General features: G+C 50.4%; 47 non-coding genes across 47 annotated transcripts; 18 read left to right on the forward strand and 29 right to left on the reverse strand.

The window, feature by feature from the left end:
• Positions 1 to 12: 12 nt before the first annotated feature.
• trnae-cuc (transfer RNA glutamic acid (anticodon CUC)) lies at positions 13 to 84 on the reverse strand. Its single transcript has one exon. It is a non-coding gene; the product is annotated as a tRNA-Glu (tRNA).
• Positions 85 to 306: 222 nt separating this feature from the next.
• trnae-cuc (transfer RNA glutamic acid (anticodon CUC)) lies at positions 307 to 378 on the reverse strand. Its single transcript has one exon. It is a non-coding gene; the product is annotated as a tRNA-Glu (tRNA).
• Positions 379 to 563: 185 nt separating this feature from the next.
• Positions 564 to 652, forward strand: trnay-gua (transfer RNA tyrosine (anticodon GUA)). Its single transcript is given in 2 exon segments — positions 564 to 600; positions 617 to 652. It is a non-coding gene; the product is annotated as a tRNA-Tyr (tRNA).
• Positions 653 to 1,049: 397 nt separating this feature from the next.
• Positions 1,050 to 1,121, reverse strand: trnae-uuc (transfer RNA glutamic acid (anticodon UUC)). Its single transcript has one exon. It is a non-coding gene; the product is annotated as a tRNA-Glu (tRNA).
• Positions 1,122 to 1,303: 182 nt separating this feature from the next.
• Positions 1,304 to 1,392, forward strand: trnay-gua (transfer RNA tyrosine (anticodon GUA)). The gene is given in 2 exon segments: positions 1,304 to 1,340; positions 1,357 to 1,392. It is a non-coding gene; the product is annotated as a tRNA-Tyr (tRNA).
• An 818-nt stretch (positions 1,393 to 2,210) lies between these two features.
• Positions 2,211 to 2,282, reverse strand: trnae-cuc (transfer RNA glutamic acid (anticodon CUC)). Its single transcript has one exon. It is a non-coding gene; the product is annotated as a tRNA-Glu (tRNA).
• A 222-nt stretch (positions 2,283 to 2,504) lies between these two features.
• trnae-cuc (transfer RNA glutamic acid (anticodon CUC)) lies at positions 2,505 to 2,576 on the reverse strand. Its single transcript has one exon. It is a non-coding gene; the product is annotated as a tRNA-Glu (tRNA).
• A 185-nt stretch (positions 2,577 to 2,761) lies between these two features.
• On the forward strand, positions 2,762 to 2,850 carry trnay-gua (transfer RNA tyrosine (anticodon GUA)). Its single transcript is given in 2 exon segments — positions 2,762 to 2,798; positions 2,815 to 2,850. It is a non-coding gene; the product is annotated as a tRNA-Tyr (tRNA).
• Positions 2,851 to 3,247: 397 nt separating this feature from the next.
• Positions 3,248 to 3,319, reverse strand: trnae-uuc (transfer RNA glutamic acid (anticodon UUC)). The gene has a single exon. It is a non-coding gene; the product is annotated as a tRNA-Glu (tRNA).
• Positions 3,320 to 3,501: 182 nt separating this feature from the next.
• trnay-gua (transfer RNA tyrosine (anticodon GUA)) lies at positions 3,502 to 3,590 on the forward strand. Its single transcript is given in 2 exon segments — positions 3,502 to 3,538; positions 3,555 to 3,590. It is a non-coding gene; the product is annotated as a tRNA-Tyr (tRNA).
• An 818-nt stretch (positions 3,591 to 4,408) lies between these two features.
• Positions 4,409 to 4,480, reverse strand: trnae-cuc (transfer RNA glutamic acid (anticodon CUC)). Its single transcript has one exon. It is a non-coding gene; the product is annotated as a tRNA-Glu (tRNA).
• Positions 4,481 to 4,702: 222 nt separating this feature from the next.
• Positions 4,703 to 4,774, reverse strand: trnae-cuc (transfer RNA glutamic acid (anticodon CUC)). Its single transcript has one exon. It is a non-coding gene; the product is annotated as a tRNA-Glu (tRNA).
• A 185-nt stretch (positions 4,775 to 4,959) lies between these two features.
• trnay-gua (transfer RNA tyrosine (anticodon GUA)) lies at positions 4,960 to 5,048 on the forward strand. Its single transcript is given in 2 exon segments — positions 4,960 to 4,996; positions 5,013 to 5,048. It is a non-coding gene; the product is annotated as a tRNA-Tyr (tRNA).
• Positions 5,049 to 5,445: 397 nt separating this feature from the next.
• trnae-uuc (transfer RNA glutamic acid (anticodon UUC)) lies at positions 5,446 to 5,517 on the reverse strand. Its single transcript has one exon. It is a non-coding gene; the product is annotated as a tRNA-Glu (tRNA).
• Positions 5,518 to 5,699: 182 nt separating this feature from the next.
• Positions 5,700 to 5,788, forward strand: trnay-gua (transfer RNA tyrosine (anticodon GUA)). The gene is given in 2 exon segments: positions 5,700 to 5,736; positions 5,753 to 5,788. It is a non-coding gene; the product is annotated as a tRNA-Tyr (tRNA).
• Positions 5,789 to 6,606: 818 nt separating this feature from the next.
• trnae-cuc (transfer RNA glutamic acid (anticodon CUC)) lies at positions 6,607 to 6,678 on the reverse strand. Its single transcript has one exon. It is a non-coding gene; the product is annotated as a tRNA-Glu (tRNA).
• A 222-nt stretch (positions 6,679 to 6,900) lies between these two features.
• Positions 6,901 to 6,972, reverse strand: trnae-cuc (transfer RNA glutamic acid (anticodon CUC)). Its single transcript has one exon. It is a non-coding gene; the product is annotated as a tRNA-Glu (tRNA).
• A 185-nt stretch (positions 6,973 to 7,157) lies between these two features.
• trnay-gua (transfer RNA tyrosine (anticodon GUA)) lies at positions 7,158 to 7,246 on the forward strand. The gene is given in 2 exon segments: positions 7,158 to 7,194; positions 7,211 to 7,246. It is a non-coding gene; the product is annotated as a tRNA-Tyr (tRNA).
• A 397-nt stretch (positions 7,247 to 7,643) lies between these two features.
• Positions 7,644 to 7,715, reverse strand: trnae-uuc (transfer RNA glutamic acid (anticodon UUC)). Its single transcript has one exon. It is a non-coding gene; the product is annotated as a tRNA-Glu (tRNA).
• Positions 7,716 to 7,897: 182 nt separating this feature from the next.
• trnay-gua (transfer RNA tyrosine (anticodon GUA)) lies at positions 7,898 to 7,986 on the forward strand. The gene is given in 2 exon segments: positions 7,898 to 7,934; positions 7,951 to 7,986. It is a non-coding gene; the product is annotated as a tRNA-Tyr (tRNA).
• Positions 7,987 to 8,804: 818 nt separating this feature from the next.
• trnae-cuc (transfer RNA glutamic acid (anticodon CUC)) lies at positions 8,805 to 8,876 on the reverse strand. Its single transcript has one exon. It is a non-coding gene; the product is annotated as a tRNA-Glu (tRNA).
• Positions 8,877 to 9,098: 222 nt separating this feature from the next.
• trnae-cuc (transfer RNA glutamic acid (anticodon CUC)) lies at positions 9,099 to 9,170 on the reverse strand. The gene has a single exon. It is a non-coding gene; the product is annotated as a tRNA-Glu (tRNA).
• A 185-nt stretch (positions 9,171 to 9,355) lies between these two features.
• trnay-gua (transfer RNA tyrosine (anticodon GUA)) lies at positions 9,356 to 9,444 on the forward strand. Its single transcript is given in 2 exon segments — positions 9,356 to 9,392; positions 9,409 to 9,444. It is a non-coding gene; the product is annotated as a tRNA-Tyr (tRNA).
• A 397-nt stretch (positions 9,445 to 9,841) lies between these two features.
• trnae-uuc (transfer RNA glutamic acid (anticodon UUC)) lies at positions 9,842 to 9,913 on the reverse strand. The gene has a single exon. It is a non-coding gene; the product is annotated as a tRNA-Glu (tRNA).
• Positions 9,914 to 10,095: 182 nt separating this feature from the next.
• Positions 10,096 to 10,184, forward strand: trnay-gua (transfer RNA tyrosine (anticodon GUA)). Its single transcript is given in 2 exon segments — positions 10,096 to 10,132; positions 10,149 to 10,184. It is a non-coding gene; the product is annotated as a tRNA-Tyr (tRNA).
• An 818-nt stretch (positions 10,185 to 11,002) lies between these two features.
• Positions 11,003 to 11,074, reverse strand: trnae-cuc (transfer RNA glutamic acid (anticodon CUC)). Its single transcript has one exon. It is a non-coding gene; the product is annotated as a tRNA-Glu (tRNA).
• A 222-nt stretch (positions 11,075 to 11,296) lies between these two features.
• Positions 11,297 to 11,368, reverse strand: trnae-cuc (transfer RNA glutamic acid (anticodon CUC)). Its single transcript has one exon. It is a non-coding gene; the product is annotated as a tRNA-Glu (tRNA).
• Positions 11,369 to 11,553: 185 nt separating this feature from the next.
• Positions 11,554 to 11,642, forward strand: trnay-gua (transfer RNA tyrosine (anticodon GUA)). Its single transcript is given in 2 exon segments — positions 11,554 to 11,590; positions 11,607 to 11,642. It is a non-coding gene; the product is annotated as a tRNA-Tyr (tRNA).
• Positions 11,643 to 12,039: 397 nt separating this feature from the next.
• Positions 12,040 to 12,111, reverse strand: trnae-uuc (transfer RNA glutamic acid (anticodon UUC)). The gene has a single exon. It is a non-coding gene; the product is annotated as a tRNA-Glu (tRNA).
• Positions 12,112 to 12,293: 182 nt separating this feature from the next.
• On the forward strand, positions 12,294 to 12,382 carry trnay-gua (transfer RNA tyrosine (anticodon GUA)). The gene is given in 2 exon segments: positions 12,294 to 12,330; positions 12,347 to 12,382. It is a non-coding gene; the product is annotated as a tRNA-Tyr (tRNA).
• An 818-nt stretch (positions 12,383 to 13,200) lies between these two features.
• On the reverse strand, positions 13,201 to 13,272 carry trnae-cuc (transfer RNA glutamic acid (anticodon CUC)). Its single transcript has one exon. It is a non-coding gene; the product is annotated as a tRNA-Glu (tRNA).
• Positions 13,273 to 13,494: 222 nt separating this feature from the next.
• On the reverse strand, positions 13,495 to 13,566 carry trnae-cuc (transfer RNA glutamic acid (anticodon CUC)). Its single transcript has one exon. It is a non-coding gene; the product is annotated as a tRNA-Glu (tRNA).
• Positions 13,567 to 13,751: 185 nt separating this feature from the next.
• Positions 13,752 to 13,840, forward strand: trnay-gua (transfer RNA tyrosine (anticodon GUA)). Its single transcript is given in 2 exon segments — positions 13,752 to 13,788; positions 13,805 to 13,840. It is a non-coding gene; the product is annotated as a tRNA-Tyr (tRNA).
• A 397-nt stretch (positions 13,841 to 14,237) lies between these two features.
• trnae-uuc (transfer RNA glutamic acid (anticodon UUC)) lies at positions 14,238 to 14,309 on the reverse strand. Its single transcript has one exon. It is a non-coding gene; the product is annotated as a tRNA-Glu (tRNA).
• A 182-nt stretch (positions 14,310 to 14,491) lies between these two features.
• trnay-gua (transfer RNA tyrosine (anticodon GUA)) lies at positions 14,492 to 14,580 on the forward strand. The gene is given in 2 exon segments: positions 14,492 to 14,528; positions 14,545 to 14,580. It is a non-coding gene; the product is annotated as a tRNA-Tyr (tRNA).
• Positions 14,581 to 15,398: 818 nt separating this feature from the next.
• Positions 15,399 to 15,470, reverse strand: trnae-cuc (transfer RNA glutamic acid (anticodon CUC)). Its single transcript has one exon. It is a non-coding gene; the product is annotated as a tRNA-Glu (tRNA).
• Positions 15,471 to 15,692: 222 nt separating this feature from the next.
• On the reverse strand, positions 15,693 to 15,764 carry trnae-cuc (transfer RNA glutamic acid (anticodon CUC)). The gene has a single exon. It is a non-coding gene; the product is annotated as a tRNA-Glu (tRNA).
• Positions 15,765 to 15,949: 185 nt separating this feature from the next.
• Positions 15,950 to 16,038, forward strand: trnay-gua (transfer RNA tyrosine (anticodon GUA)). Its single transcript is given in 2 exon segments — positions 15,950 to 15,986; positions 16,003 to 16,038. It is a non-coding gene; the product is annotated as a tRNA-Tyr (tRNA).
• Positions 16,039 to 16,435: 397 nt separating this feature from the next.
• On the reverse strand, positions 16,436 to 16,507 carry trnae-uuc (transfer RNA glutamic acid (anticodon UUC)). The gene has a single exon. It is a non-coding gene; the product is annotated as a tRNA-Glu (tRNA).
• A 182-nt stretch (positions 16,508 to 16,689) lies between these two features.
• trnay-gua (transfer RNA tyrosine (anticodon GUA)) lies at positions 16,690 to 16,778 on the forward strand. The gene is given in 2 exon segments: positions 16,690 to 16,726; positions 16,743 to 16,778. It is a non-coding gene; the product is annotated as a tRNA-Tyr (tRNA).
• Positions 16,779 to 17,596: 818 nt separating this feature from the next.
• trnae-cuc (transfer RNA glutamic acid (anticodon CUC)) lies at positions 17,597 to 17,668 on the reverse strand. The gene has a single exon. It is a non-coding gene; the product is annotated as a tRNA-Glu (tRNA).
• Positions 17,669 to 17,890: 222 nt separating this feature from the next.
• trnae-cuc (transfer RNA glutamic acid (anticodon CUC)) lies at positions 17,891 to 17,962 on the reverse strand. Its single transcript has one exon. It is a non-coding gene; the product is annotated as a tRNA-Glu (tRNA).
• A 185-nt stretch (positions 17,963 to 18,147) lies between these two features.
• On the forward strand, positions 18,148 to 18,236 carry trnay-gua (transfer RNA tyrosine (anticodon GUA)). Its single transcript is given in 2 exon segments — positions 18,148 to 18,184; positions 18,201 to 18,236. It is a non-coding gene; the product is annotated as a tRNA-Tyr (tRNA).
• A 397-nt stretch (positions 18,237 to 18,633) lies between these two features.
• On the reverse strand, positions 18,634 to 18,705 carry trnae-uuc (transfer RNA glutamic acid (anticodon UUC)). The gene has a single exon. It is a non-coding gene; the product is annotated as a tRNA-Glu (tRNA).
• A 182-nt stretch (positions 18,706 to 18,887) lies between these two features.
• Positions 18,888 to 18,976, forward strand: trnay-gua (transfer RNA tyrosine (anticodon GUA)). Its single transcript is given in 2 exon segments — positions 18,888 to 18,924; positions 18,941 to 18,976. It is a non-coding gene; the product is annotated as a tRNA-Tyr (tRNA).
• Positions 18,977 to 19,794: 818 nt separating this feature from the next.
• Positions 19,795 to 19,866, reverse strand: trnae-cuc (transfer RNA glutamic acid (anticodon CUC)). Its single transcript has one exon. It is a non-coding gene; the product is annotated as a tRNA-Glu (tRNA).
• A 222-nt stretch (positions 19,867 to 20,088) lies between these two features.
• trnae-cuc (transfer RNA glutamic acid (anticodon CUC)) lies at positions 20,089 to 20,160 on the reverse strand. The gene has a single exon. It is a non-coding gene; the product is annotated as a tRNA-Glu (tRNA).
• Between the last annotated feature and the right edge of the window lie 141 nt (positions 20,161 to 20,301).

The raw sequence follows: 20,301 nt of genomic DNA on the forward strand, positions 1-20,301 counted from the left end.
TTAACAATAGCTTTCCCTGACCGGGAATCGAACCCGGGCCGCGGCGGTGAGAGCGCCGAATCCTGACCACTAGACCATCAGGGAACTTTCTGGGTGCGTGTGTTCTTCGGCACTGACATCATCTGGTGTAGCGTTTGGTTGGAACGAAAACATGCATAGTCTCACGCTCCATGGCACATAATTGTCCGGCCCCTGCTTGAAGGGAGCTGTTGCTCTTTGACACAGGACTGGTAAGACTGGTGAGGAGCGTTGGACAAAGTGATGAGGCGCTAGTGATCTTACACTGTCGGTGACTTAACAATAGCTTTCCCTGACCGGGAATCGAACCCGGGCCGCGGCGGTGAGAGCGCCGAATCCTGACCACTAGACCATCAGGGAACTTTCTGGGTGCGTGTGTTCTTCGGATCAAGATTCACATTTTCTGTCAAATGTGCAGACATACTTTGGACTGAAGCCAACAGCTGACAGGCTGGCACTACATTTGCTCAGAAAAACCAAAGCTTATCCATAGTTGGGGCAAACGTGAGTGGTAGAGCGCAAGGTGTGTCTTTTTTCCCCTCAACCCTTCGATAGCTCAGCTGGTAGAGCGGAGGACTGTAGGTTGACAGTGGCAGTTATCCTTAGGTCGCTGGTTCAATTCCGGCTCGAAGGAGGTGCTTTTTCTTTTTTAGTCACATTACGTTAAACGTGATTGTCATCAGAAATATCTCTTTCTTCCGACCAAACATTTCCCTTTCTCTGCTGACACACAGGCTTTTAAAGTAAGTTGCGGGAGCTCTACTGGTTTCCCTTTTTCCTTGTGCCCATCGTGACACTGTCACTTTTTGGTGAAGTCACCTGGTGCAGTTTTGGTCGGAATGAAAACAGGCGTAGTCTCACGCTCCAGACTGTGTATGTTTTCATTCTCAGGCTCCATGGCACATAATCGTCCAAACCCTGCTTTAAGAGAGCTGTTGCTCTTCAGCACCGGATGGGTACGACTGGTGAGGAGCATCAGACAAAGCGATGAGGCTCGGTGACCTTACGCTGTCGGTGACGTAAGAATAGCTTTCCCTGACCGGGAATCGAACCCGGGCCGCGGCGGTGAAAGCGCCGAATCCTGACCACTAGACCATCAGGGACCTTTCCGGGTGTCTCTTCTTCAGATCGAGATTCATATTTTCTGTCAAATGTGCAGAGATGCTTTGGACTGAGGCGAACAGCTGACAGGGTGGCGCTACATTAGTTCTGAAAAACCAAAGCTTATCCGTATTATGGGGCAAACGTGAGCGGTGGAGCGCAAGGTGTGTGGTTCTTCCTGGTCCCTTCGATAGCTCAGCTGGTAGAGCGGAGGACTGTAGGTTGACAGTGGCAGTTATCCTTAGGTCGCTGGTTCAATTCCGGCTCGAAGGAGTTGCTTTTTCTTTTTTAGTCACATTACGTTAAATGTGATTGTCATCAGAAGTATCTCTTTCTTCCGACCAAACATTTCCCTTTCTCTGCTGACAAGCAGGCTTTTAAAGTAAGTTGCGGGAGCTGTACTTGTTTCCCTTTTTCCTTGTGCCCATCGTGACACTATTGCTTTTGGTCCGGTACGCAAGTGGTCACCAGGACAAAACTTGACGTTCTTTGGCCTGACACGATCAAATCTGAACTCAGATGGTGACAGGGAGAGAGCACTTAATCCTGACCACCACTCCACTACGGCACAGGGCACTCCTAGACCCTTTGCCGCTTGCAAGTTTTTTTCATTTCTGTCAAAGCCCCCAACAAGCTTACTACGATGGCTCGGCCAGGAGCACAGAGGTGTTTTTGCAAAGTGTCTTATCATTTAGTTGGGATCCAACCGCTTACAATCACCAGTGGCTTCCTTTCCGGTACAAACTCTCTTCGATCTGCAAGAAAAGCTTGAAGGCGGCGGTGGGCAACCATGCGCCATGGAGGGCCAAGCGTACGCAGGTTTTGATTGCGACCACGCAATTCAGCAGGTGACTTCCCTGATGCCTTCCTCCTCTCTGGCCGCACGTGTGCTAGTCACTGACATCATGTGGTGTAGCGTTTGGTTGGAACGAAAACATGCATAGTCTCACGCTCCATGGCACATAATTGTCCGGCCCCTGCTTGAAGGGAGCTGTTGCTCTTTGACACAGGACTGGTAAGAGTGGTGAGGAGCGTTGGACAAAGTGATGAGGCGCTAGTGATCTTACACTGTCGGTGACTTAACAATAGCTTTCCCTGACCGGGAATCGAACCCGGGCCGCGGCGGTGAGAGCGCCGAATCCTGACCACTAGACCATCAGGGAACTTTCTGGGTGCGTGTGTTCTTCGGCACTGACATCATCTGGTGTAGCGTTTGGTTGGAACGAAAACATGCATAGTCTCACGCTCCATGGCACATAATTGTCCGGCCCCTGCTTGAAGGGAGCTGTTGCTCTTTGACACAGGGCTGGTAAGACTGGTGAGGAGCGTTGGACAAAGTGATGAGGCGCTAGTGATCTTACACTGTCGGTGACTTAACAATAGCTTTCCCTGACCGGGAATCGAACCCGGGCCGCGGCGGTGAGAGCGCCGAATCCTGACCACTAGACCATCAGGGAACTTTCTGGGTGCGTGTGTTCTTCGGATCAAGATTCACATTTTCTGTCAAATGTGCAGACATACTTTGGACTGAAGCCAACAGCTGACAGGCTGGCACTACATTTGCTCAGAAAAACCAAAGCTTATCCATAGTTGGGGCAAACGTGAGTGGTAGAGCGCAAGGTGTGTCTTTTTTCCCCTCAACCCTTCGATAGCTCAGCTGGTAGAGCGGAGGACTGTAGGTTGACAGTGGCAGTTATCCTTAGGTCGCTGGTTCAATTCCGGCTCGAAGGAGGTGCTTTTTCTTTTTTAGTCACATTACGTTAAACGTGATTGTCATCAGAAATATCTCTTTCTTCCGACCAAACATTTCCCTTTCTCTGCTGACACACAGGCTTTTAAAGTAAGTTGCGGGAGCTCTACTGGTTTCCCTTTTTCCTTGTGCCCATCGTGACACTGTCACTTTTTGGTGAAGTCACCTGGTGCAGTTTTGGTCGGAATGAAAACAGGCATAGTCTCACGCTCCAGACTGTGTATGTTTTCATTCTCAGGCTCCATGGCACATAATCGTCCAAACCCTGCTTTAAGAGAGCTGTTGCTCTTCAGCACCGGATGGGTACGACTGGTGAGGAGCATCAGACAAAGCGATGAGGCTCGGTGACCTTACGCTGTCGGTGACGTAAGAATAGCTTTCCCTGACCGGGAATCGAACCCGGGCCGCGGCGGTGAAAGCGCCGAATCCTGACCACTAGACCATCAGGGACCTTTCCGGGTGTCTCTTCTTCAGATCGAGATTCATATTTTCTGTCAAATGTGCAGAGATGCTTTGGACTGAGGCGAACAGCTGACAGAGTGGCGCTACATTAGTTCTGAAAAACCAAAGCTTATCCGTATTATGGGGCAAACGTGAGCGGTGGAGCGCAAGGTGTGTGGTTCTTCCTGGTCCCTTCGATAGCTCAGCTGGTAGAGCGGAGGACTGTAGGTTGACAGTGGCAGTTATCCTTAGGTCGCTGGTTCAATTCCGGCTCGAAGGAGTTGCTTTTCCTTTTTTAGTCACATTACGTTAAATGTGATTGTCATCAGAAGTATCTCTTTCTTCCGACCAAACATTTCCCTTTCTCTGCTGACAAGCAGGCTTTTAAAGTAAGTTGCGGGAGCTGTACTTGTTTCCCTTTTTCCTTGTGCCCATCGTGACACTATTGCTTTTGGTCCGGTACGCAAGTGGTCACCAGGACAAAACTTGACGTTCTTTGGCCTGACACGATCAAATCTGAACTCAGATGGTGACAGGGAGAGAGCACTTAATCCTGACCACCACTCCACTACGGCACAGGGCACTCCTAGACCCTTTGCCGCTTGCAAGTTTTTTTCATTTCTGTCAAAGCCCCCAACAAGCTTACTACGATGGCTCCGCCAGGAGCACAGAGGTGTTTTTGCAAAGTGTCTTATCATTTAGTTGGGATCCAACCGCTTACAATCACCAGTGGCTTCCTTTCCGGTACAAACTCTCTTCGATCTGCAAGAAAAGCTTGAAGGCGGCGGTGGGCAACCATGCGCCATGGAGGGCCAAGCGTACGCAGGTTTTCATTGCGACCACGCAATTCAGCAGGTGACTTCCCTGATGCCTTCCTCCTCTCTGGCCGCACGTGTGCTAGTCACTGACATCATGTGGTGTAGCGTTTGGTTGGAACGAAAACATGCATAGTCTCACGCTCCATGGCACATAATTGTCCGGCCCCTGCTTGAAGGGAGCTGTTGCTCTTTGACACAGGACTGGTAAGAGTGGTGAGGAGCGTTGGACAAAGTGATGAGGCGCTAGTGATCTTACACTGTCGGTGACTTAACAATAGCTTTCCCTGACCGGGAATCGAACCCGGGCCGCGGCGGTGAGAGCGCCGAATCCTGACCACTAGACCATCAGGGAACTTTCTGGGTGCGTGTGTTCTTCGGCACTGACATCATCTGGTGTAGCGTTTGGTTGGAACGAAAACATGCATAGTCTCACGCTCCATGGCACATAATTGTCCGGCCCCTGCTTGAAGGGAGCTGTTGCTCTTTGACACAGGGCTGGTAAGACTGGTGAGGAGCGTTGGACAAAGTGATGAGGCGCTAGTGATCTTACACTGTCGGTGACTTAACAATAGCTTTCCCTGACCGGGAATCGAACCCGGGCCGCGGCGGTGAGAGCGCCGAATCCTGACCACTAGACCATCAGGGAACTTTCTGGGTGCGTGTGTTCTTCGGATCAAGATTCACATTTTCTGTCAAATGTGCAGACATACTTTGGACTGAAGCCAACAGCTGACAGGCTGGCACTACATTTGCTCAGAAAAACCAAAGCTTATCCATAGTTGGGGCAAACGTGAGTGGTAGAGCGCAAGGTGTGTCTTTTTTCCCCTTAACCCTTCGATAGCTCAGCTGGTAGAGCGGAGGACTGTAGGTTGACAGTGGCAGTTATCCTTAGGTCGCTGGTTCAATTCCGGCTCGAAGGAGGTGCTTTTTCTTTTTTAGTCACATTACGTTAAACGTGATTGTCATCAGAAATATCTCTTTCTTCCGACCAAACATTTCCCTTTCTCTGCTGACACACAGGCTTTTAAAGTAAGTTGCGGGAGCTCTACTGGTTTCCCTTTTTCCTTGTGCCCATCGTGACACTGTCACTTTTTGGTGAAGTCACCTGGTGCAGTTTTGGTCGGAATGAAAACAGGCATAGTCTCACGCTCCAGACTGTGTATGTTTTCATTCTCAGGCTCCATGGCACATAATCGTCCAAACCCTGCTTTAAGAGAGCTGTTGCTCTTCAGCACCGGATGGGTACGACTGGTGAGGAGCATCAGACAAAGCGATGAGGCTCGGTGAGCTTACGCTGTCGGTGACGTAAGAATAGCTTTCCCTGACCGGGAATCGAACCCGGGCCGCGGCGGTGAAAGCGCCGAATCCTGACCACTAGACCATCAGGGACCTTTCCGGGTGTCTCTTCTTCAGATCGAGATTCATATTTTCTGTCAAATGTGCAGAGATGCTTTGGACTGAGGCGAACAGCTGACAGGGTGGCGCTACATTAGTTCTGAAAAACCAAAGCTTATCCGTATTATGGGGCAAACGTGAGCGGTGGAGCGCAAGGTGTGTGGTTCTTCCTGGTCCCTTCGATAGCTCAGCTGGTAGAGCGGAGGACTGTAGGTTGACAGTGGCAGTTATCCTTAGGTCGCTGGTTCAATTCCGGCTCGAAGGAGTTGCTTTTTCTTTTTTAGTCACATTACGTTAAATGTGATTGTCATCAGAAGTATCTCTTTCTTCCGAGCAAACATTTCCCTTTCTCTGCTGACAAGCAGGCTTTTAAAGTAAGTTGCGGGAGCTGTACTTGTTTCCCTTTTTCCTTGTGCCCATCGTGACACTATTGCTTTTGGTCCGGTACGCAAGTGGTCACCAGGACAAAACTTGACGTTCTTTGGCCTGACACGATCAAATCTGAACTCAGATGGTGACAGGGAGAGAGCACTTAATCCTGACCACCACTCCACTACGGCACAGGGCACTCCTAGACCCTTTGCCGCTTGCAAGTTTTTTTCATTTCTGTCAAAGCCCCCAACAAGCTTACTACGATGGCTCGGCCAGGAGCACAGAGGTGTTTTTGCAAAGTGTCTTATCATTTAGTTGGGATCCAACCGCTTACAATCACCAGTGGCTTCCTTTCCGGTACAAACTCTCTTCGATCTGCAAGAAAAGCTTGAAGGCGGCGGTGGGCAACCATGCGCCATGGAGGGCCAAGCGTACGCAGGTTTTCATTGCGACCACGCAATTCAGCAGGTGACTTCCCTGATGCCTTCCTCCTCTCTGGCCGCACGTGTGCTAGTCACTGACATCATGTGGTGTAGCGTTTGGTTGGAACGAAAACATGCATAGTCTCACGCTCCATGGCACATAATTGTCCGGCCCCTGCTTGAAGGGAGCTGTTGCTCTTTGACACAGGACTGGTAAGAGTGGTGAGGAGCGTTGGACAAAGTGATGAGGCGCTAGTGATCTTACACTGTCGGTGACTTAACAATAGCTTTCCCTGACCGGGAATCGAACCCGGGCCGCGGCGGTGAGAGCGCCGAATCCTGACCACTAGACCATCAGGGAACTTTCTGGGTGCGTGTGTTCTTCGGCACTGACATCATCTGGTGTAGCGTTTGGTTGGAACGAAAACATGCATAGTCTCACGCTCCATGGCACATAATTGTCCGGCCCCTGCTTGAAGGGAGCTGTTGCTCTTTGACACAGGGCTGGTAAGACTGGTGAGGAGCGTTGGACAAAGTGATGAGGCGCTAGTGATCTTACACTGTCGGTGACTTAACAATAGCTTTCCCTGACCGGGAATCGAACCCGGGCCGCGGCGGTGAGAGCGCCGAATCCTGACCACTAGACCATCAGGGAACTTTCTGGGTGCGTGTGTTCTTCGGATCAAGATTCACATTTTCTGTCAAATGTGCAGACATACTTTGGACTGAAGCCAACAGCTGACAGGCTGGCACTACATTTGCTCAGAAAAACCAAAGCTTATCCATAGTTGGGGCAAACGTGAGTGGTAGAGCGCAAGGTGTGTCTTTTTTCCCCTCAACCCTTCGATAGCTCAGCTGGTAGAGCGGAGGACTGTAGGTTGACAGTGGCAGTTATCCTTAGGTCGCTGGTTCAATTCCGGCTCGAAGGAGGTGCTTTTTCTTTTTTAGTCACATTACGTTAAACGTGATTGTCATCAGAAATATCTCTTTCTTCCGACCAAACATTTCCCTTTCTCTGCTGACACACAGGCTTTTAAAGTAAGTTGCGGGAGCTCTACTGGTTTCCCTTTTTCCTTGTGCCCATCGTGACACTGTCACTTTTTGGTGAAGTCACCTGGTGCAGTTTTGGTCGGAATGAAAACAGGCATAGTCTCACGCTCCAGACTGTGTATGTTTTCATTCTCAGGCTCCATGGCACATAATCGTCCAAACCCTGCTTTAAGAGAGCTGTTGCTCTTCAGCACCGGATGGGTACGACTGGTGAGGAGCATCAGACAAAGCGATGAGGCTCGGTGACCTTACGCTGTCGGTGACGTAAGAATAGCTTTCCCTGACCGGGAATCGAACCCGGGCCGCGGCGGTGAAAGCGCCGAATCCTGACCACTAGACCATCAGGGACCTTTCCGGGTGTCTCTTCTTCAGATCGAGATTCATATTTTCTGTCAAATGTGCAGAGATGCTTTGGACTGAGGCGAACAGCTGACAGGGTGGCGCTACATTAGTTCTGAAAAACCAAAGCTTATCCGTATTATGGGGCAAACGTGAGCGGTGGAGCGCAAGGTGTGTGGTTCTTCCTGGTCCCTTCGATAGCTCAGCTGGTAGAGCGGAGGACTGTAGGTTGACAGTGGCAGTTATCCTTAGGTCGCTGGTTCAATTCCGGCTCGAAGGAGTTGCTTTTTCTTTTTTAGTCACATTACGTTAAATGTGATTGTCATCAGAAGTATCTCTTTCTTCCGAGCAAACATTTCCCTTTCTCTGCTGACAAGCAGGCTTTTAAAGTAAGTTGCGGGAGCTGTACTTGTTTCCCTTTTTCCTTGTGCCCATCGTGACACTATTGCTTTTGGTCCGGTACGCAAGTGGTCACCAGGACAAAACTTGACGTTCTTTGGCCTGACACGATCAAATCTGAACTCAGATGGTGACAGGGAGAGAGCACTTAATCCTGACCACCACTCCACTACGGCACAGGGCACTCCTAGACCCTTTGCCGCTTGCAAGTTTTTTTCATTTCTGTCAAAGCCCCCAACAAGCTTACTACGATGGCTCGGCCAGGAGCACAGAGGTGTTTTTGCAAAGTGTCTTATCATTTAGTTGGGATCCAACCGCTTACAATCACCAGTGGCTTCCTTTCCGGTACAAACTCTCTTCGATCTGCAAGAAAAGCTTGAAGGCGGCGGTGGGCAACCATGCGCCATGGAGGGCCAAGCGTACGCAGGTTTTCATTGCGACCACGCAATTCAGCAGGTGACTTCCCTGATGCCTTCCTCCTCTCTGGCCGCACGTGTGCTAGTCACTGACATCATGTGGTGTAGCGTTTGGTTGGAACGAAAACATGCATAGTCTCACGCTCCATGGCACATAATTGTCCGGCCCCTGCTTGAAGGGAGCTGTTGCTCTTTGACACAGGACTGGTAAGAGTGGTGAGGAGCTTTGGACAAAGTGATGAGGCGCTAGTGATCTTACACTGTCGGTGACTTAACAATAGCTTTCCCTGACCGGGAATCGAACCCGGGCCGCGGCGGTGAGAGCGCCGAATCCTGACCACTAGACCATCATGGAACTTTCTGGGTGCGTGTGTTCTTCGGCACTGACATCATCTGGTGTAGCGTTTGGTTGGAACGAAAACATGCATAGTCTCACGCTCCATGGCACATAATTGTCCGGCCCCTGCTTGAAGGGAGCTGTTGCTCTTTGACACAGGGCTGGTAAGACTGGTGAGGAGCGTTGGACAAAGTGATGAGGCGCTAGTGATCTTACACTGTCGGTGACTTAACAATAGCTTTCCCTGACCGGGAATCGAACCCGGGCCACGGCGGTGAGAGCGCCGAATCCTGACCACTAGACCATCAGGGAACTTTCTGGGTGCGTGTGTTCTTCGGATCAAGATTCACATTTTCTGTCAAATGTGCAGACATACTTTGGACTGAAGCCAACAGCTGACAGGCTGGCACTACATTTGCTCAGAAAAACCAAAGCTTATCCATAGTTGGGGCAAACGTGAGTGGTAGAGCGCAAGGTGTGTCTTTTTTCCCCTCAACCCTTCGATAGCTCAGCTGGTAGAGCGGAGGACTGTAGGTTGACAGTGGCAGTTATCCTTAGGTCGCTGGTTCAATTCCGGCTCGAAGGAGGTGCTTTTTCTTTTTTAGTCACATTACGTTAAACGTGATTGTCATCAGAAATATCTCTTTCTTCCGACCAAACATTTCCCTTTCTCTGCTGACACACAGGCTTTTAAAGTAAGTTGCGGGAGCTCTACTGGTTTCCCTTTTTCCTTGTGCCCATCGTGACACTGTCACTTTTTGGTGAAGTCACCTGGTGCAGTTTTGGTCGGAATGAAAACAGGCATAGTCTCACGCTCCAGACTGTGTATGTTTTCATTCTCAGGCTCCATGGCACATAATCGTCCAAACCCTGCTTTAAGAGAGCTGTTGCTCTTCAGCACCGGATGGGTACGACTGGTGAGGAGCATCAGACAAAGCGATGAGGCTCGGTGACCTTACGCTGTCGGTGACGTAAGAATAGCTTTCCCTGACCGGGAATCGAACCCGGGCCGCGGCGGTGAAAGCGCCGAATCCTGACCACTAGACCATCAGGGACCTTTCCGGGTGTCTCTTCTTCAGATCGAGATTCATATTTTCTGTCAAATGTGCAGAGATGCTTTGGACTGAGGCGAACAGCTGACAGGGTGGCGCTACATTAGTTCTGAAAAACCAAAGCTTATCCGTATTATGGGGCAAACGTGAGCGGTGGAGCGCAAGGTGTGTGGTTCTTCCTGGTCCCTTCGATAGCTCAGCTGGTAGAGCGGAGGACTGTAGGTTGACAGTGGCAGTTATCCTTAGGTCGCTGGTTCAATTCCGGCTCGAAGGAGTTGCTTTTTCTTTTTTAGTCACATTACGTTAAATGTGATTGTCATCAGAAGTATCTCTTTCTTCCGAGCAAACATTTCCCTTTCTCTGCTGACAAGCAGGCTTTTAAAGTAAGTTGCGGGAGCTGTACTTGTTTCCCTTTTTCCTTGTGCCCATCGTGACACTATTGCTTTTGGTCCGGTACGCAAGTGGTCACCAGGACAAAACTTGACGTTCTTTGGCCTGACACGATCAAATCTGAACTCAGATGGTGACAGGGAGAGAGCACTTAATCCTGACCACCACTCCACTACGGCACAGGGCACTCCTAGACCCTTTGCCGCTTGCAAGTTTTTTTCATTTCTGTCAAAGCCCCCAACAAGCTTACTACGATGGCTCGGCCAGGAGCACAGAGGTGTTTTTGCAAAGTGTCTTATCATTTAGTTGGGATCCAACCGCTTACAATCACCAGTGGCTTCCTTTCCGGTACAAACTCTCTTCGATCTGCAAGAAAAGCTTGAAGGCGGCGGTGGGCAACCATGCGCCATGGAGGGCCAAGCGTACGCAGGTTTTGATTGCGACCACGCAATTCAGCAGGTGACTTCCCTGATGCCTTCCTCCTCTCTGGCCGCACGTGTGCTAGTCACTGACATCATGTGGTGTAGCGTTTGGTTGGAACGAAAACATGCATAGTCTCACGCTCCATGGCACATAATTGTCCGGCCCCTGCTTGAAGGGAGCTGTTGCTCTTTGACACAGGGCTGGTAAGACTGGTGAGGAGCGTTGGACAAAGTGATGAGGCGCTAGTGATCTTACACTGTCGGTGACTTAACAATAGCTTTCCCTGACCGGGAATCGAACCCGGGCCGCGGCGGTGAGAGCGCCGAATCCTGACCACTAGACCATCAGGGAACTTTCTGGGTGCGTGTGTTCTTCGGCACTGACATCATCTGGTGTAGCGTTTGGTTGGAACGAAAACATGCATAGTCTCACGCTCCATGGCACATAATTGTCCGGCCCCTGCTTGAAGGGAGCTGTTGCTCTTTGACACAGGGCTGGTAAGACTGGTGAGGAGCGTTGGACAAAGTGATGAGGCGCTAGTGATCTTACACTGTCGGTGACTTAACAATAGCTTTCCCTGACCGGGAATCGAACCCGGGCCGCGGCGGTGAGAGCGCCGAATCCTGACCACTAGACCATCAGGGAACTTTCTGGGTGCGTGTGTTCTTCGGATCAAGATTCACATTTTCTGTCAAATGTGCAGACATACTTTGGACTGAAGCCAACAGCTGACAGGCTGGCACTACATTTGCTCAGAAAAACCAAAGCTTATCCATAGTTGGGGCAAACGTGAGTGGTAGAGCGCAAGGTGTGTCTTTTTTCCCCTCAACCCTTCGATAGCTCAGCTGGTAGAGCGGAGGACTGTAGGTTGACAGTGGCAGTTATCCTTAGGTCGCTGGTTCAATTCCGGCTCGAAGGAGGTGCTTTTTCTTTTTTAGTCACATTACGTTAAACGTGATTGTCATCAGAAATATCTCTTTCTTCCGACCAAACATTTCCCTTTCTCTGCTGACACACAGGCTTTTAAAGTAAGTTGCGGGAGCTCTACTGGTTTCCCTTTTTCCTTGTGCCCATCGTGACACTGTCACTTTTTGGTGAAGTCACCTGGTGCAGTTTTGGTCGGAATGAAAACAGGCATAGTCTCACGCTCCAGACTGTGTATGTTTTCATTCTCAGGCTCCATGGCACATAATCGTCCAAACCCTGCTTTAAGAGAGCTGTTGCTCTTCAGCACCGGATGGGTACGACTGGTGAGGAGCATCAGACAAAGCGATGAGGCTCGGTGACCTTACGCTGTCGGTGACGTAAGAATAGCTTTCCCTGACCGGGAATCGAACCCGGGCCGCGGCGGTGAAAGCGCCGAATCCTGACCACTAGACCATCAGGGACCTTTCCGGGTGTCTCTTCTTCAGATCGAGATTCATATTTTCTGTCAAATGTGCAGAGATGCTTTGGACTGAGGCGAACAGCTGACAGGGTGGCGATACATTAGTTCTGAAAAACCAAAGCTTATCCGTATTATGGGGCAAACGTGAGCGGTGGAGCGCAAGGTGTGTGCTTCTTCCTGGTCCCTTCGATAGCTCAGCTGGTAGAGCGGAGGACTGTAGGTTGACAGTGGCAGTTATCCTTAGGTCGCTGGTTCAATTCCGGCTCGAAGGAGTTGCTTTTTCTTTTTTAGTCACATTACGTTAAATGTGATTGTCATCAGAAGTATCTCTTTCTTCCGACCAAACATTTCCCTTTCTCTGCTGACAAGCAGGCTTTTAAAGTAAGTTGCGGGAGCTGTACTTGTTTCCCTTTTTCCTTGTGCCCATCGTGACACTATTGCTTTTGGTCCGGTACGCAAGTGGTCACCAGGACAAAACTTGACGTTCTTTGGCCTGACACGATCAAATCTGAACTCAGATGGTGACAGGGAGAGAGCACTTAATCCTGACCACCACTCCACTACGGCACAGGGCACTCCTAGACCCTTTGCCGCTTGCAAGTTTTTTTCATTTCTGTCAAAGCCCCCAACAAGCTTACTACGATGGCTCGGCCAGGAGCACAGAGGTGTTTTTGCAAAGTGTCTTATCATTTAGTTGGGATCCAACCGCTTACAATCACCAGTGGCTTCCTTTCCGGTACAAACTCTCTTCGATCTGCAAGAAAAGCTTGAAGGCGGCGGTGGGCAACCATGCGCCATGGAGGGCCAAGCGTACGCAGGTTTTCATTGCGACCACGCAATTCAGCAGGTGACTTCCCTGATGCCTTCCTCCTCTCTGGCCGCACGTGTGCTAGTCACTGACATCATGTGGTGTAGCATTTGGTTGGAACGAAAACATGCATAGTCTCACGCTCCATGGCACATAATTGTCCGGCCCCTGCTTGAAGGGAGCTGTTGCTCTTTGACACAGGACTGGTAAGAGTGGTGAGGAGCGTTGGACAAAGTGATGAGGCGCTAGTGATCTTACACTGTCGGTGACTTAACAATAGCTTTCCCTGACCGGGAATCGAACCCGGGCCGCGGCGGTGAGAGCGCCGAATCCTGACCACTAGACCATCAGGGAACTTTCTGGGTGCGTGTGTTCTTCGGCACTGACATCATCTGGTGTAGCGTTTGGTTGGAACGAAAACATGCATAGTCTCACGCTCCATGGCACATAATTGTCCGGCCCCTGCTTGAAGGGAGCTGTTGCTCTTTGACACAGGGCTGGTAAGACTGGTGAGGAGCGTTGGACAAAGTGATGAGGCGCTAGTGATCTTACACTGTCGGTGACTTAACAATAGCTTTCCCTGACCGGGAATCGAACCCGGGCCGCGGCGGTGAGAGCGCCGAATCCTGACCACTAGACCATCAGGGAACTTTCTGGGTGCGTGTGTTCTTCGGATCAAGATTCACATTTTCTGTCAAATGTGCAGACATACTTTGGACTGAAGCCAACAGCTGACAGGCTGGCACTACATTTGCTCAGAAAAACCAAAGCTTATCCATAGTTGGGGCAAACGTGAGTGGTAGAGCGCAAGGTGTGTCTTTTGTCCCCTCAACCCTTCGATAGCTCAGCTGGTAGAGCGGAGGACTGTAGGTTGACAGTGGCAGTTATCCTTAGGTCGCTGGTTCAATTCCGGCTCGAAGGAGGTGCTTTTTCTTTTTTAGTCACATTACGTTAAACGTGATTGTCATCAGAAATATCTCTTTCTTCCGACCAAACATTTCCCTTTCTCTGCTGACACACAGGCTTTTAAAGTAAGTTGCGGGAGCTCTACTGGTTTCCCTTTTTCCTTGTGCCCATCGTGACACTGTCACTTTTTGGTGAAGTCACCTGGTGCAGTTTTGGTCGGAATGAAAACAGGCATAGTCTCACGCTCCAGACTGTGTATGTTTTCATTCTCAGGCTCCATGGCACATAATCGTCCAAACCCTGCTTTAAGAGAGCTGTTGCTCTTCAGCACCGGATGGGTACGACTGGTGAGGAGCATCAGACAAAGCGATGAGGCTCGGTGACCTTACGCTGTCGGTGACGTAAGAATAGCTTTCCCTGACCGGGAATCGAACCCGGGCCGCGGCGGTGAAAGCGCCGAATCCTGACCACTAGACCATCAGGGACCTTTCCGGGTGTCTCTTCTTCAGATCGAGATTCATATTTTCTGTCAAATGTGCAGAGATGCTTTGGACTGAGGCGAACAGCTGACAGGGTGGCGCTACATTAGTTCTGAAAAACCAAAGCTTATCCGTATTATGGGGCAAACGTGAGCGGTGGAGCGCAAGGTGTGTGGTTCTTCCTGGTCCCTTCGATAGCTCAGCTGGTAGAGCGGAGGACTGTAGGTTGACAGTGGCAGTTATCCTTAGGTCGCTGGTTCAATTCCGGCTCGAAGGAGTTGCTTTTTCTTTTTTAGTCACATTACGTTAAATGTGATTGTCATCAGAAGTATCTCTTTCTTCCGAGCAAACATTTCCCTTTCTCTGCTGACAAGCAGGCTTTTAAAGTAAGTTGCGGGAGCTGTACTTGTTTCCCTTTTTCCTTGTGCCCATCGTGACACTATTGCTTTTGGTCCGGTACGCAAGTGGTCACCAGGACAAAACTTGACGTTCTTTGGCCTGACACGATCAAATCTGAACTCAGATGGTGACAGGGAGAGAGCACTTAATCCTGACCACCACTCCACTACGGCACAGGGCACTCCTAGACCCTTTGCCGCTTGCAAGTTTTTTTCATTTCTGTCAAAGCCCCCAACAAGCTTACTACGATGGCTCGGCCAGGAGCACAGAGGTGTTTTTGCAAAGTGTCTTATCATTTAGTTGGGATCCAACCGCTTACAATCACCAGTGGCTTCCTTTCCGGTACAAACTCTCTTCGATCTGCAAGAAAAGCTTGAAGGCGGCGGTGGGCAACCATGCGCCATGGAGGGCCAAGCGTACGCAGGTTTTCATTGCGACCACGCAATTCAGCAGGTGACTTCCCTGATGCCTTCCTCCTCTCTGGCCGCACGTGTGCTAGTCACTGACATCATGTGGTGTAGCGTTTGGTTGGAACGAAAACATGCATAGTCTCACGCTCCATGGCACATAATTGTCCGGCCCCTGCTTGAAGGGAGCTGTTGCTCTTTGACACAGGACTGGTAAGAGTGGTGAGGAGCGTTGGACAAAGTGATGAGGCGCTAGTGATCTTACACTGTCGGTGACTTAACAATAGCTTTCCCTGACCGGGAATCGAACCCGGGCCGCGGCGGTGAGAGCGCCGAATCCTGACCACTAGACCATCAGGGAACTTTCTGGGTGCGTGTGTTCTTCGGCACTGACATCATCTGGTGTAGCGTTTGGTTGGAACGAAAACATGCATAGTCTCACGCTCCATGGCACATAATTGTCCGGCCCCTGCTTGAAGGGAGCTGTTGCTCTTTGACACAGGGCTGGTAAGACTGGTGAGGAGCGTTGGACAAAGTGATGAGGCGCTAGTGATCTTACACTGTCGGTGACTTAACAATAGCTTTCCCTGACCGGGAATCGAACCCGGGCCGCGGCGGTGAGAACGCCGAATCCTGACCACTAGACCATCAGGGAACTTTCTGGGTGCGTGTGTTCTTCGGATCAAGATTCACATTTTCTGTCAAATGTGCAGACATACTTTGGACTGAAGCCAACAGCTGACAGGCTGGCACTACATTTGCTCAGAAAAACCAAAGCTTATCCATAGTTGGGGCAAACGTGAGTGGTAGAGCGCAAGGTGTGTCTTTTGTCCCCTCAACCCTTCGATAGCTCAGCTGGTAGAGCGGAGGACTGTAGGTTGACAGTGGCAGTTATCCTTAGGTCGCTGGTTCAATTCCGGCTCGAAGGAGGTGCTTTTTCTTTTTTAGTCACATTACGTTAAACGTGATTGTCATCAGAAATATCTCTTTCTTCCGACCAAACATTTCCCTTTCTCTGCTGACACACAGGCTTTTAAAGTAAGTTGCGGGAGCTCTACTGGTTTCCCTTTTTCCTTGTGCCCATCGTGACACTGTCACTTTTTGGTGAAGTCACCTGGTGCAGTTTTGGTCGGAATGAAAACAGGCATAGTCTCACGCTCCAGACTGTGTATGTTTTCATTCTCAGGCTCCATGGCACATAATCGTCCAAACCCTGCTTTAAGAGAGCTGTTGCTCTTCAGCACCGGATGGGTACGACTGGTGAGGAGCATCAGACAAAGCGATGAGGCTCGGTGACCTTACGCTGTCGGTGACGTAAGAATAGCTTTCCCTGACCGGGAATCGAACCCGGGCCGCGGCGGTGAAAGCGCCGAATCCTGACCACTAGACCATCAGGGACCTTTCCGGGTGTCTCTTCTTCAGATCGAGATTCATATTTTCTGTCAAATGTGCAGAGATGCTTTGGACTGAGGCGAACAGCTGACAGGGTGGCGCTACATTAGTTCTGAAAAACCAAAGCTTATCCGTATTATGGGGCAAACGTGAGCGGTGGAGCGCAAGGTGTGTGGTTCTTCCTGGTCCCTTCGATAGCTCAGCTGGTAGAGCGGAGGACTGTAGGTTGACAGTGGCAGTTATCCTTAGGTCGCTGGTTCAATTCCGGCTCCAAGGAGTTGCTTTTTCTTTTTTAGTCACATTACGTTAAATGTGATTGTCATCAGAAGTATCTCTTTCTTCCGAGCAAACATTTCCCTTTCTCTGCTGACAAGCAGGCTTTTAAAGTAAGTTGCGGGAGCTGTACTTGTTTCCCTTTTTCCTTGTGCCCATCGTGACACTATTGCTTTTGGTCCGGTACGCAAGTGGTCACCAGGACAAAACTTGACGTTCTTTGGCCTGACACGATCAAATCTGAACTCAGATGGTGACAGGGAGAGAGCACTTAATCCTGACCACCACTCCACTACGGCACAGGGCACTCCTAGACCCTTTGCCGCTTGCAAGTTTTTTTCATTTCTGTCAAAGCCCCCAACAAGCTTACTACGATGGCTCGGCCAGGAGCACAGAGGTGTTTTTGCAAAGTGTCTTATCATTTAGTTGGGATCCAACCGCTTACAATCACCAGTGGCTTCCTTTCCGGTACAAACTCTCTTCGATCTGCAAGAAAAGCTTGAAGGCGGCGGTGGGCAACCATGCGCCATGGAGGGCCAAGCGTACGCAGGTTTTCATTGCGACCACGCAATTCAGCAGGTGACTTCCCTGATGCCTTCCTCCTCTCTGGCCGCACGTGTGCTAGTCACTGACATCATGTGGTGTAGCGTTTGGTTGGAACGAAAACATGCATAGTCTCACGCTCCATGGCACATAATTGTCCGGCCCCTGCTTGAAGGGAGCTGTTGCTCTTTGACACAGGACTGGTAAGAGTGGTGAGGAGCGTTGGACAAAGTGATGAGGCGCTAGTGATCTTACACTGTCGGTGACTTAACAATAGCTTTCCCTGACCGGGAATCGAACCCGGGCCGCGGCGGTGAGAGCGCCGAATCCTGACCACTAGACCATCAGGGAACTTTCTGGGTGCGTGTGTTCTTCGGCACTGACATCATCTGGTGTAGCGTTTGGTTGGAACGAAAACATGCATAGTCTCACGCTCCATGGCACATAATTGTCCGGCCCCTGCTTGAAGGGAGCTGTTGCTCTTTGACACAGGGCTGGTAAGACTGGTGAGGAGCGTTGGACAAAGTGATGAGGCGCTAGTGATCTTACACTGTCGGTGACTTAACAATAGCTTTCCCTGACCGGGAATCGAACCCGGGCCGCGGCGGTGAGAGCGCCGAATCCTGACCACTAGACCATCAGGGAACTTTCTGGGTGCGTGTGTTCTTCGGATCAAGATTCACATTTTCTGTCAAATGTGCAGACATACTTTGGACTGAAGCCAACAGCTGACAGGCTGGCACTACATTTGCTCAGAAAAACCAAAGCTTATCCATAGTTGGGGCAAACGTGAGTGGTAGAGCGCAAGGTGTGTCTTTTGTCCCCTCAACCCTTCGATAGCTCAGCTGGTAGAGCGGAGGACTGTAGGTTGACAGTGGCAGTTATCCTTAGGTCGCTGGTTCAATTCCGGCTCGAAGGAGGTGCTTTTTCTTTTTTAGTCACATTACGTTAAACGTGATTGTCATCAGAAATATCTCTTTCTTCCGACCAAACATTTCCCTTTCTCTGCTGACACACAGGCTTTTAAAGTAAGTTGCGGGAGCTCTACTGGTTTCCCTTTTTCCTTGTGCCCATCGTGACACTGTCACTTTTTGGTGAAGTCACCTGGTGCAGTTTTGGTCGGAATGAAAACAGGCATAGTCTCACGCTCCAGACTGTGTATGTTTTCATTCTCAGGCTCCATGGCACATAATCGTCCAAACCCTGCTTTAAGAGAGCTGTTGCTCTTCAGCACCGGATGGGTACGACTGGTGAGGAGCATCAGACAAAGCGATGAGGCTCGGTGACCTTACGCTGTCGGTGACGTAAGAATAGCTTTCCCTGACCGGGAATCGAACCCGGGCCGCGGCGGTGAAAGCGCCGAATCCTGACCACTAGACCATCAGGGACCTTTCCGGGTGTCTCTTCTTCAGATCGAGATTCATATTTTCTGTCAAATGTGCAGAGATGCTTTGGACTGAGGCGAACAGCTGACAGGGTGGCGCTACATTAGTTCTGAAAAACCAAAGCTTATCCGTATTATGGGGCAAACGTGAGCGGTGGAGCGCAAGGTGTGTGGTTCTTCCTGGTCCCTTCGATAGCTCAGCTGGTAGAGCGGAGGACTGTAGGTTGACAGTGGCAGTTATCCTTAGGTCGCTGGTTCAATTCCGGCTCGAAGGAGTTGCTTTTTCTTTTTTAGTCACATTACGTTAAATGTGATTGTCATCAGAAGTATCTCTTTCTTCCGAGCAAACATTTCCCTTTCTCTGCTGACAAGCAGGCTTTTAAAGTAAGTTGCGGGAGCTGTACTTGTTTCCCTTTTTCCTTGTGCCCATCGTGACACTATTGCTTTTGGTCCGGTACGCAAGTGGTCACCAGGACAAAACTTGACGTTCTTTGGCCTGACACGATCAAATCTGAACTCAGATGGTGACAGGGAGAGAGCACTTAATCCTGACCACCACTCCACTACGGCACAGGGCACTCCTAGACCCTTTGCCGCTTGCAAGTTTTTTTCATTTCTGTCAAAGCCCCCAACAAGCTTACTACGATGGCTCGGCCAGGAGCACAGAGGTGTTTTTGCAAAGTGTCTTATCATTTAGTTGGGATCCAACCGCTTACAATCACCAGTGGCTTCCTTTCCGGTACAAACTCTCTTCGATCTGCAAGAAAAGCTTGAAGGCGGCGGTGGGCAACCATGCGCCATGGAGGGCCAAGCGTACGCAGGTTTTCATTGCGACCACGCAATTCAGCAGGTGACTTCCCTGATGCCTTCCTCCTCTCTGGCCGCACGTGTGCTAGTCACTGACATCATGTGGTGTAGCGTTTGGTTGGAACGAAAACATGCATAGTCTCACGCTCCATGGCACATAATTGTCCGGCCCCTGCTTGAAGGGAGCTGTTGCTCTTTGACACAGGACTGGTAAGAGTGGTGAGGAGCGTTGGACAAAGTGATGAGGCGCTAGTGATCTTACACTGTCGGTGACTTAACAATAGCTTTCCCTGACCGGGAATCGAACCCGGGCCGCGGCGGTGAGAGCGCCGAATCCTGACCACTAGACCATCAGGGAACTTTCTGGGTGCGTGTGTTCTTCGGCACTGACATCATCTGGTGTAGCGTTTGGTTGGAACGAAAACATGCATAGTCTCACGCTCCATGGCACATAATTGTCCGGCCCCTGCTTGAAGGGAGCTGTTGCTCTTTGACACAGGGCTGGTAAGACTGGTGAGGAGCGTTGGACAAAGTGATGAGGCGCTAGTGATCTTACACTGTCGGTGACTTAACAATAGCTTTCCCTGACCGGGAATCGAACCCGGGCCGCGGCGGTGAGAACGCCGAATCCTGACCACTAGACCATCAGGGAACTTTCTGGGTGCGTGTGTTCTTCGGATCAAGATTCACATTTTCTGTCAAATGTGCAGACATACTTTGGACTGAAGCCAACAGCTGACAGGCTGGCACTACATTTGCTCAGAAAAACCAAAGCTTATCCATAGTTGGGGCA

Source organism: Centroberyx affinis, unplaced genomic scaffold (genome assembly GCF_046629955.1).
Source record: "Centroberyx affinis isolate AG114_WGS23_722 - 3 ecotype Tasmania unplaced genomic scaffold, CSIRO-AGI_Caff_v1 ptg001720l_1, whole genome shotgun sequence".
In the NCBI taxonomy this organism is placed as follows: domain Eukaryota; kingdom Metazoa; phylum Chordata; class Actinopteri; order Beryciformes; family Berycidae; genus Centroberyx; species Centroberyx affinis.